Below are 11,166 nucleotides of genomic sequence, written 5' to 3' on the forward strand. Positions count from 1 at the left end.
AGAAATTCAACTTCAAGTTTGGCAGAAACTTAGGGGTAGCATCTCTTCCATTCTCTGTCTCCAGGTAGAACTTTAATAACCAAGACAAGTAAGTATTAGAATACTATATTTGAAGTCTCCAGGAAGGGACTGTGACCTGTGAGTTGCTTATCACAGACAGTTTTTTGCTTCAACTAATCCTGTCCTTTGAAATTCCTTTCTGCTTGCTTATTTCAAACCAACTTACAGCTCTTGTTAAGAGAGAAATGACAGCCAGCCAGTTTCATAGGAGTTTAAAATGTTCCCTTCAATGTATGTTAGGTGTTGGGGATGAGCTCAGATTCTAGGTGAGGACAGAGCCCAAAGTCCCTCTTTACAGGAAGAATCTCATGGCTTTTCATTACTGAGAACACATTCTGTTCCAGAAGAGAAGAGGGAGAGATTAAGTAGATCCCCAGCCTGCCCTGTTAAGTATATACCTCCTGAGGCAAGATGGCCTTGCTCACTGGGCCAGTGGATGGGAAACTTATTTGCAAGGCAACATTAGAAACTAGACACGTTGTGCTTCAAATGATGTATTTCCTATGTGAGTAATCGGGAACAATTCTCTAAATCAGGAAAAAGGAGAGTTGGCCTTGAGTCCTGTGTGACCTTACAAACACATGGTACCGTGGTTAGCAAGTACTTCAGTTTATCATGGCCCAAAGGAGCAACTTAGAAAAGATATGCATAGGATCCCATCCAGTTCTTAAATTGTCTACATTTCTTGGTTTTAAAGTGCTACATGTAAAAGCTATCCTAACTGTGTTTCATGTAGCAGTTAAGAAGGTGCTCAGATTTCCTTTAGTCTCTGTGCAGGACAAATGGACATGTCACATTTACTGGCTACAGCCCTGCTGCTCAAGGGTGTTCTGGCCACCAGATTGTGCATTCCTGGCTCGTCACACAAACCTGAGTCTGTCAACACACGTCGCAGGCTGATTTGTCCCATCAGGTTCATAGCCCTGTGGAGCTTTGGCAAGCTCAGGGCTGATTAATGGGCAATTACAACAGAGAACATGGAGGCAGAGAGGGTCGGCAGCCGGGGACGGGTGGATATTACCTAGGGTCATTCACTAAATTCAAATCAGAAAATATTAACCTCTTTTCAAGAAAACACATGGCAATGCTGAACTTACAGAGTTCAAATATCAAAGGGACTGAGGGATGGAGCTGCCCAATGGCAGAGGACACTTGTCACGAAGACCTCTCTGAGCAGTGCTCAGTGGGTGCTGCCTTCTGGTCACATGAGTGGGCTGGCTGGTTCTTCCTCCACCAAATCATTATTTTAAACCACAAACTACTTGGCATCATTTTCGGCCTGCTGACTGAAAAATAAAAATGGAGCACGGTTATTTTCCTTGCAGGAAAAGGGTACATAGGAATGCACTAGAGATGATCAGGAAAGAGTCTTTGTTCCTGGAGCCATTGCCTGCTTTATATTTTCAGTTTTCAGGCTGTCTCCTTCCAAGACCACGTGCAAAGACTAGGCTGATTAGGGTGGATTTCAAAAGCATGGCCCATATTTCAGAGAGGTAAAGAATGGCTGCCTTGAAGTCAAGGAGAGCCTGATGTGCAGTCTTGGTTTCTTGACTTTATTTCTTAATCACCTTTCCTTGAGCAGAGTCTGATTCATTTTTAATTTGTCTCTCAGAACAGAGCCTTTTGACTGAGGATTCATCTGTTTTAACTTTAACCAGGGCTCATTCAAACCTGTGTCTGATACTGCTATTGTCTACCCATTGGTTCATCATTTACGGGTACTTTGTGCCTAAGGAAGGAGAAAAAGAAAGAAGGAAATGTTTGGCACAACCTCAGTGATTCTTGGGGACTTCCCCAGGGTCACTAATATTTAAACTCTATAAATGGATATCCTAGAACAGATTTACTGAAGTGTTGAAGTGCAGGGCTGTTGCCCATGGGGAATAATAAGGATAAATACAAATTTGAGCTGCCATCTACAGAGTGTTTTTAATTGAGCATCTTACCAGGCAATGCACTCACTGCTTACTTCATTATTATCTCACTTAATCCACAGATCAGTTCTCTGAGGGAGGCATCATCATCCCCATCATCTTCATTTTTAAGGTAATCAAACAGAGTTTCTGAGGATTAAATGACTCATGTAAGGTCATATGGTAAGGAGGTCAAAGAAGTGGGAATACAACCAGCTCTATTGGATTTCAAAAGTTTTGCCCTTCCAATCTCCTTCCATGAGCCTCTAGAATAGAGAATATTTATTGTCAATTCACCTTCTAGTGTTACTGATATTCTATTTCATATTTTAAATTGAATGTAGATATACAGGAACAAACTTGATGGATTCCCCCTTTTTATGAATTGAAAACCAGTCTGTGACTGTTTTTGAACATTTGTCATTAGTGCCTTTTCAACATATGTATAGGTTTATTATCAAAGCAGATGCTTTATGTATTGGGCCCTTGGTACCAATGTATTTAGATTATACATAGCTCTGAGCCTGTTTGTTTTATTATTACGGGGCCTCCTTCTCCCAAACATATCCACCAACCAGCCATCAGTGTAATCTTCATCACTCATTTAAAGAACACGTTTCCATCAGACCTTGTCTGGCTCGGCTTTCTATTACCACATATGGCAATCATGGTTTTAAGAACCAGAAGGCTTTAAAGGGAATAATCTAAAAAATGATTAACTTTATTCTGTTAGAAACTTGTCACTTCTGCTCTTAAGGAGTAGTAGTAGTTTTCTAGGACTGTCCTGTCAAAGTACTTCAACTGGGTGATTATGGTCTTACAGTCTTGCAGGCTGGAAGTTCCCATTGGTGGTTTGGCAGGGTTGGTTCCTTCTGAGTGCTGTTTAGGGGAATCTGCTCCATGTCTCTCTCCTGGCTTCTGGTGGTTGCTAGCAATGTTTGATGTTCTTGGCTTGAAGAGGCATCAACTCAAATCTCCACATTTGTGGTCACAGCATATCTTTCCTGTGTGCTTTCCTGTGTCCAAATTTCCACTTTTTATTCATAAGGACACTTGTTAAATTGTTTTAGAGGCCTGTCCCACCCCAGTAGGAATTCATCCTAATTAATTATATCAGAAACTTATACTACTTCCTAATAAGGTGACATGCTGAGGTCCTGGGAATTAGGACTTCCACCTAGGCCTTGGAGGGGACACATTTCAATCCCATGAAGGCTTGGTGGACATAAGTGAGTCACTGTGTAGTGACACTGTAACTGGGAACACTCCCTAAAGTCCTTATGTGGACCAGCTTGGTTGCTGAGAGGGCACTGATAGGCATGTGTCATCTGCCATGTTGGAGCTCACAGGCCATGCAGGGCGAAAGATATGTGTGAACACATAAATCCTGTCATGCAAGGTATCAAGTGCTGTTCCAGAGAAGAGCATAGTCGGCTGCAGGAGCACTCAGGACTAAGCACTTGAATTTGCTTGGAAGTGCTGGGAAAGATTCAGCAAAATACTTAGTGCTCCTGACTGTCTGCTTATCCAACTCAAAAAGGCACAAGTTTCCAGGTTTAAATAGGATTCGATGTTGTTTGAAATCAGGGCTTCCTCGTACTTCTTAACAGTTAAACTGAGAGAAAAAGGATCGTTTTAGGGGAGAACATCAATCAAGAGTTTTACCAAGTAGATTTACTGCCCCCTGTGCATAACAATCTGTCCTTTTGGTGACTCTTATTTAGGGATAAGCATGAAGTAAAATGTGATGGATGTAAATGTGTTCAATCTGCAGATGCATCTTCATATTTGTTGGTTTCATCTCTCCGCAATATAAGTCAAGGCTCATTCCAATCAACATATTTCAGTGTAAATAATAGCATAGTAAAAGGATTTATAATACTCAGCCAATGGGTTGCTCATGCCAAATAATACAGGTAGTTTTAAATTCCTATACCAGAAGTCAACAGGCAGGCCCTTGGGGTTTGCTGCAGTGAGATTTGGCCTGGGTTTGTAATCACCACCCACATGTTACAGCTTACCATTTGTTTTATTCATGGGGCAGCATTGATTAATTCCTAGCCTAAAGTGGGGAATGACAGGACATACATATTATATCTGAAGTTTGTATCTAAAGCAAAGGCAATAACTTTTAAATTAATTCCTATAGGATGTCGGAGCACTTTTAAAATTTAATGTATAATAGCAATCATTAGCAAAGTACCACAGATATTTCATGAAATAAAGAAAACATGTATTCAAGTATGCCATAAGTAGCTAGAAGTCAATCTCTTTCAATTATTTTACTTATTCTGGAAACATAATTATCACATCCTAACCCGGGGATAAGAGAGACAGGTAACTTTAATAATATAATTTATATTATTCAAATTTAATTAAGCAAAATTTAACTAAGAGAAACCCTTTGACTTCCTGCACTCCTAGTATTCCTTCTTGTCCCAATGCCATTGTCTCCAGGATGTGTTCTGCAAAGCATGCTGGTAGAATTTTGTAGGAGCCAAGGTGCTAGGTGCACATTTAAAAAAATTATTTTTATTAATTCATTTTAATTATACTGGATACCAGGTTTCATTGTGGCATGTTTATACATGAAAATAACATTCTCTGATCACAGCACTCCCCATTACCTTTTTTTACCCCTCTCCCTGTCCCTGATCTACTGTCCCTTCTCTAATAGGTCTCCCTGTTACTTTCATGTAATCTTTTTCTGTCCCTTCTTTAGTAGATCTCCATGTTACTTTCATGTAATCTTTTTACTCCTAAATTCCACATTTGTGGGAAAATATCCAATACTTGATTTTCTGAGTCTAGTTTATTTTGATTAATACTATGATCTCCAGTCCATCCATTTTCCTGCAAATGACACAATTTTGTTCTTCTTTGTGGCTGAGTAGTATTCCATTGTGTATGTATACATGTTTTTTAAATCCATTCATCTGTTGATGTCACCTAGGCTGGTTCCATACTTGGCTATTATGAATTGTGTTATAATGAACATGGGCATGCAGGTAGCTAGTATGCTGACTTTAATTCCTTTGGGTATGTACCCAGAAGTAGTATAGGTAGATCATATAGTAGGTCTATTTTTATGTTTTTGAGGAACCTCCATAGAGATTTCTATAGTGGCTATACTAGTTGAGATTGTAACCAATTGTGTCTGAGTTCCTATCCTCATCAGCATTTACTGTTTCTTGTACTCCTGCTGATAGCCATTCTAACTAGGGTAAGATGGAATCTCAATGTAGTTTTTTAGCTTTCCCTGATGGCTGAAGCTGTTGAATACTTTTTCATATAATTATGGGACTGTACTTCTTCTTTTGAGAAGTGTCTGTTTAGTTCATTTGCCCATTTATTGATTCTTTTTTGGTGTTGGTTTTTGAGCTCTTTGTATACTCTGATATAAATGCTTTGTCAAATGAAGAGAAGGCAAAGATGTCCATCCGCTCTGTAGGCATGGCCGCTACCTTCACTCCTGCCTAGGTTGAGGCCTCAGGAATTTTACCATGGGCAACGCAACAGCCTCCTCATTGGACTCCCCACCCACAGTCTCCCTCCACACCCCACTGAAGTCTGCATCTACACTGCCACATTCATGATGAAGGTGACATTACCTTTCTAACTGAAATCTCCTGAGTCCACCTGTGTCTGCAGGGTAGTGTGCAAGCCCAGGGGAGAAGACAAGGCTCTTCCCTGTGTGGCACTGGCCTCCTTTCAAACTGGACCTGCTCCTTTGCTTGATCCTTTATTATGAAACAGATTATGCACTTTCATAACAGCCCCCAGAGTCCCCTCCCTGTAAATCCTCCCCTTTCTCTCTCCTAAAATGCCAATCATGTCTTCAGACCAAACTGAAACTACCATTTATTGGCCAAATCTGTCAGGGTTTTCCTAACTTATCCCTTGGGCATAATTATTTTCTTCCTCTCAGCATAGAGCTTCTTATGCCTCCATTATTCCTGCTCAGAATAGAATAAAAGTATAATTCTTCATCCGTCTCCTCCCCCAAGTTTATGCCTTTCCAGCAGGAATTGTGTCTTACTCAGTTTTCAGTTCTTAGGGCTCATCTGAAACATGTCAGGTGCTTAATGCATTTTTTATGAATGAATGAAGTTCAGCCTACTATTTCTTTCCTATTAGAAGGTGGTTTTTTTTCCCTTCTATTTTTGGATTGTTATTCTAGGTAGGGAATAAAGTAGGGAAAACCTGTCTTATCAAATATGAATCTTATAAGATTGTCAACACAGAAAGGGACAATGGGATAGAATAGAGCCCAGAAAGAGACTCAGCTATAAACCCACGTTAGAACATTTCTGCCTCTGTAATCTGTGGGAAAATAACAGGCTTTTCTATAAATGGAAGACAACGGGCTTTTCTATAAAGTTGTCTATCTGTTTAGGGAAAAAAATGAAATTGGATGTACATATCTCACCATAAACACTATTTAATTCCAGTCAAATTATGTATTTAAACATGAAAAGCACTAATTATTAGTATAAGACTTTTAAAGGAAAATATCTTAATGACCACAAGATCAAGAGGGATTTATTCAATAAGAAATAAAAAGCAAACAACCTAAAGGAAAAAAAAAACAATCATAAAAGGCTACCTTAAAATTCAGAAAGTCTTTTCATGAACTGTTAGCATAAAGAAAGTGAAAAGACAAATGATGAACTTAGGAAAGGAATTTTCTAATACACGCAACTAGGATTCCAATATGCTACTTGAAACACTGTTTTCAAACATAAGCAGGCAACAAAAGATCTTCAGGCTTTGGTGAAGGCATTAAATGTGAAAGGCAAAGATCAGTACAACAAAAAAAAGAATAAAACAACTTAGAGTGAGCAGAGAATAGGTCAGAAAAAGAAAATTATGAAAATATAATTGACATCTTTAGATATGTGAATAACTGCATCTATTAAATAAAAACAAAATGATATAAAAATATTCAATGAACAAAGAAGTTCTTAGGAAAAGTAAAAGCTTTAGGGCAGAAATGAAAAGCTTGATCAAGATATAAGAAGACAGAGTTGAAGAAATTTCCCAGAAAACAGATTATAATGAAACAGTTGAAGGAAAATTCTTTGTAACTGAACAACATGATTTTCCAGATTGAAAATCTCACTCAATACTCAGAGAAATATAAAAACAGCCCTTTTTGGAAGGGCATATTGTCATGAAATTTCAGATCATTTGTAAAAGATTTTACAAGCTTGCCGAGAGAAAGTTTTAATACAAAGAATTAAGACACACACAGGCATTGGGCTTTTAAATACCAAGATTAGGCATTGGGCTTTTAAATATCAATATTGGAAATAGAAGATATTTCCAAAACTCCCAGGGAAATTGATTTCCAAAATAGAACTCTATAATAAGCCAATAAACACACTGTTAGACGTTCATGCATCAAAATTTTTATCATTTATACCCTTTCTTTTTTTTAAAGAGAGAGAGAGAGAGAGAGAGAGAGAGAGAGAGAGAGAGAGAATTTATTTATTTATTTATTTAGTTTTCAGCAGACACAACATCTTTGTTTGTATGTGGTGCTGAGGATCGAACCGGGCCGCACGCATGCCAGGCGAGTGCGCTACCACTTGAGAGCCACATCCCCAGCCCTCATTTATACCCTTTCTTACAAAGCTACTTGTGCATGTGCTCCACAAAAACAAGGGTGTAAAGCAAGAGAAGGAAAGATCTGGGACTAAGGAATTGGGAGACCTGAGCAACAGAGACCCAAAGGGCTTCCCTAGAACAACATGAAGAGAGATTCCTAATGCACCTGTTGGAACAGGCTAGAGAACTTCAAGGAGAGATGGAAATAATAGATAATCTGATACATTAGAACATTTTGAAAGGAGATTTATATGACTGGGGACATTTGGGACTGATATTTGGAACTGGAATAATAAAAAAGTTTACTATAAATTTTAGGAAAAATCCAACATTGCACAGGAAAAAAAAAGCAATCATAGTACACCACCTAGCTAGGCTGTGAATGGTGTTCGCATAGTCCAATATGTAAGCTCCAACTAATGGTCTAACCACAATATGATCTGACTACTGGGGGGATTGGGGAGATAGAAAGCACATGTATGTGGAGAGAAGGGGTGCATATCATAGAGTTACATTTTCATATTTTAAAGTTGGAAGAAAATAGGTATTTTCCAAATCTGAAAAAGCCAATTAGTAACAAAATAAGCATGCTATGCAATGATATATAGGGGAGTTTTAAAAAATTTCATTAAGAGAGTTTAATTGTCTCCAGGGAACATAAAATTAGGCATGGGTGTTGGGGTGGGAATGGATATTTTTATATAAAGATTTAGAGTGTCATTTGCCTCTTTATATGTTTGTGTAACCTAGATAAAAATAACAACTAAATTCAACTAAACAAAAACATAAAATTATGACATTTGCCAGTAAATAGTTGGAGTTGGAGAATATCATGCTAAGTGAAATAAGGCAATCCCACAAAACCAAAGGCCAAATGTTTTCTCTAATATGCGGATACTAATTCACAATAAGGCTGGGGGCACTAGGGAAGAATAGCTTACCTTAGATTACATAGAGGGAAGTGATGGGAGGGGAGGGGAGGGGATGTGGGGATAGGAAAGATAGTAGAATGAAACAGACATTATTATTGTATGTTTATATGTGACTGCATGACCAAAATAATTCTGCAACATGTATACTTAGAAAAATGAGAAATTATATCCCATCTATGTATGATACACATCAAAGTACATAAATACATTCTACTGTCAGGTATAACTAATTAAAACAAATAAAAAATTTAAAAAAAACATACAGGATACTGTAATTTAAAAAAGTATAAAATCAAACAGTATATTGTTTAGGGATGAGTGGGTGTGTGTATGGGTGTGCATGAAAAACCATTAAGGAAATGATAAAATGATTGATAAAGTGGATGGAGTCTTTAAAAGCATGCATGAGGGCTTGTACACACAAACACACACTCACCAAAAGCAATAAGAATCACAATTAGCTGAGTGGAGTGATAAGAAAGGAGAAGAGCTGGTGGTGTGGGGCCTGCCTGTAATCTCAGATGCTTGGGAGAATGAGAGGGAGCCCTGTAAATACAAGGTCAGCCTAGGTGACCTTAGTGAGATACTGCCTCAAAATAAAATGTAAACAGCTGGAGGCTGGAAATGAGCTTCACGGTAGAGAATTTCATGTGCAAGGCCCTGGGCTCAATCCCCAGTGTTGAAAAAGAAAGAGAGAGAGAGAGAGAGAGAGAGAGAGAGAGAGAGAGAGAGAGAGAAAAGACACTTTCGGGTGACCTCAGTAGAACTGGTAGTGTTCTATTGATGTTTCCTTTCTTTTTTCAATGTTTCCTTTCCTTTAATGACTCCAGCTCTCTGAAGGGCAGGTAGGTGCAGGCAGCTAGGAATGGGGAGATGCTCACTTGAAGGTCTTGCCCTGGTTGAAGCTATGCCCATGTTCTGGAAGCAACCCCCACCCAGCCCCAACCAGAGGACTCTCACACCTGCACCTGAGCCTCCTCTCGGCCAGGGTCCAGTTTCCGCCTTGTATATGTCTCATGTTCACCTGTCAATCTGGACTCAGCAGAAAGGCAAGCTGATGGCCTCGGAAGATTTGGACTCCAGAAATGAAGCTGCTGTTGCTTGTTCGCTAGAGGCTGGTGGCAGAGGTGTTGTGCCTCAGTCTGTCCGATCACTGAAACATCCCAGCCACGAGGTTGCCCCTCATGAAGGTCTGGGTGAGCTCTCAGGAAGCAGGCCAGCCGTCCTTACCACAGTGCTCCCCAAACTATGGCAGTGCCCTTGTCGGAGTACCTGAGCTTAGGTTCATCCAACACACAGGTGCCTTTAGGCAGGTAAGGGAAGGGCACCCTGGCCTTGGGCTCAGAACCAGTGGCCACTCCGATTTTACCATCTCCTCTTCAGGAACTGGCACATCTGCCTTATCCTGCTCTTTCTGCCTGGCCTGAGGCTTCTGCTTCTCTTCCCAGGAAGTCTTCCCCTTCCATAGGCGGTCCTTTTGAGGTCAACTGTCTGCAAACTTCTTCGTCATCTTCTCACGCATTTCATCTCCCCTAAGACAGCCCTGAACTGGGGCTAGTTGATGCAGGTGAGGAACAGATGGCTGGTATTGGGAAAGCCTGGCAGAAAGAAGGCTTGAAGACCCGTTTAGAGTGTCACAACAGGGTGCAAACAACTGTGATGTCAACCAGTGTCACCAGAAAAGTCGTCATGAGTCTCAAGTGAGCACCTGGAAGCCCCAGAATGTGCCTCCCCCTTTGCATGCTCGGTGCCCTGCGTGTGGCGATGCCTGAAGCTCCAGGCAGGGAGCACTCAGGACGGTCTCACCCACCACACCACAGGGCTGCTGCCCCTGAGCCCTGCTCTGCAGCTCCTCCTGGCTCTCTTGCTAGGCCTGGCATGGCTCTCCATCACCACCTCAAATGCCAGAAACCTGCCGGCAGGAAGTTTGTGGAGAAATTCAAGGGTGCAGTTGGATGAGCCAAAGTGGAAGTGGGTGGTGTGGAGAGCACGTGGACTTGAGCCACATATCCTGATATGTGTCCAGGGTCCCAGTCGCCATGGTGATTCTGCAGAGAACGAGGGTGGGGCTCTCAATGCTGTGATGTTGTTTTTCTTAGGATGAATAACAGATTTCTGGGTTTCTTTTTGTGTTCATATATACATATATATTTAATACACACAGACTAGTTAAATGTATTTCTGGGGTACACAGTGACATTTCAATACATGTACACGATGTGTAATGATCAGATTAGGGTATTTGATATATCCATCCCCTCAAACATTTATCATTTATTTTTGTAATCCCCTCTACTACCTACTTTGAGATATACGATTAATTCTGGTGCCCAATAGTTAACCTACTATGGTATAAAACATTACAAGTTTTTCCTCCTCTGAAGCTGCATGCCCACACCCAAGAACCATCTTCCCTCTATCTCTCCTCTTCCACTACTCTATTTTTTAATTCTGAGACCAACTTTTTAGTTTCCACACATAATAAGTGAGAACATATTATATATTTTCTTCTGTGTGTGACTTAACTTACTTAATGGTTTCTGGCAATGTTGCTGTATATGACAGAACCTCATTCTTTTAACTGGCTGAATAACATTCCATTGTCTATATATGCCACACTTTTTTTTAATCCATTCATCTGTCAAATGATA

At 40.1% G+C, this 11,166-nt stretch overlaps 1 pseudogene; it reads right to left on the reverse strand.

The window, feature by feature from the left end:
- Positions 1 to 9,471: 9,471 nt before the first annotated feature.
- Positions 9,472 to 10,924, reverse strand: LOC114095990 (elongation factor 1-gamma-like; annotated as a pseudogene).
- Positions 10,925 to 11,166: the final 242 nt, after the last annotated feature.

The sequence above is a fragment of the Marmota flaviventris genome, chromosome 6 (genome assembly GCF_047511675.1).
Source record: "Marmota flaviventris isolate mMarFla1 chromosome 6, mMarFla1.hap1, whole genome shotgun sequence".
Classification (NCBI taxonomy): domain Eukaryota; kingdom Metazoa; phylum Chordata; class Mammalia; order Rodentia; family Sciuridae; genus Marmota; species Marmota flaviventris.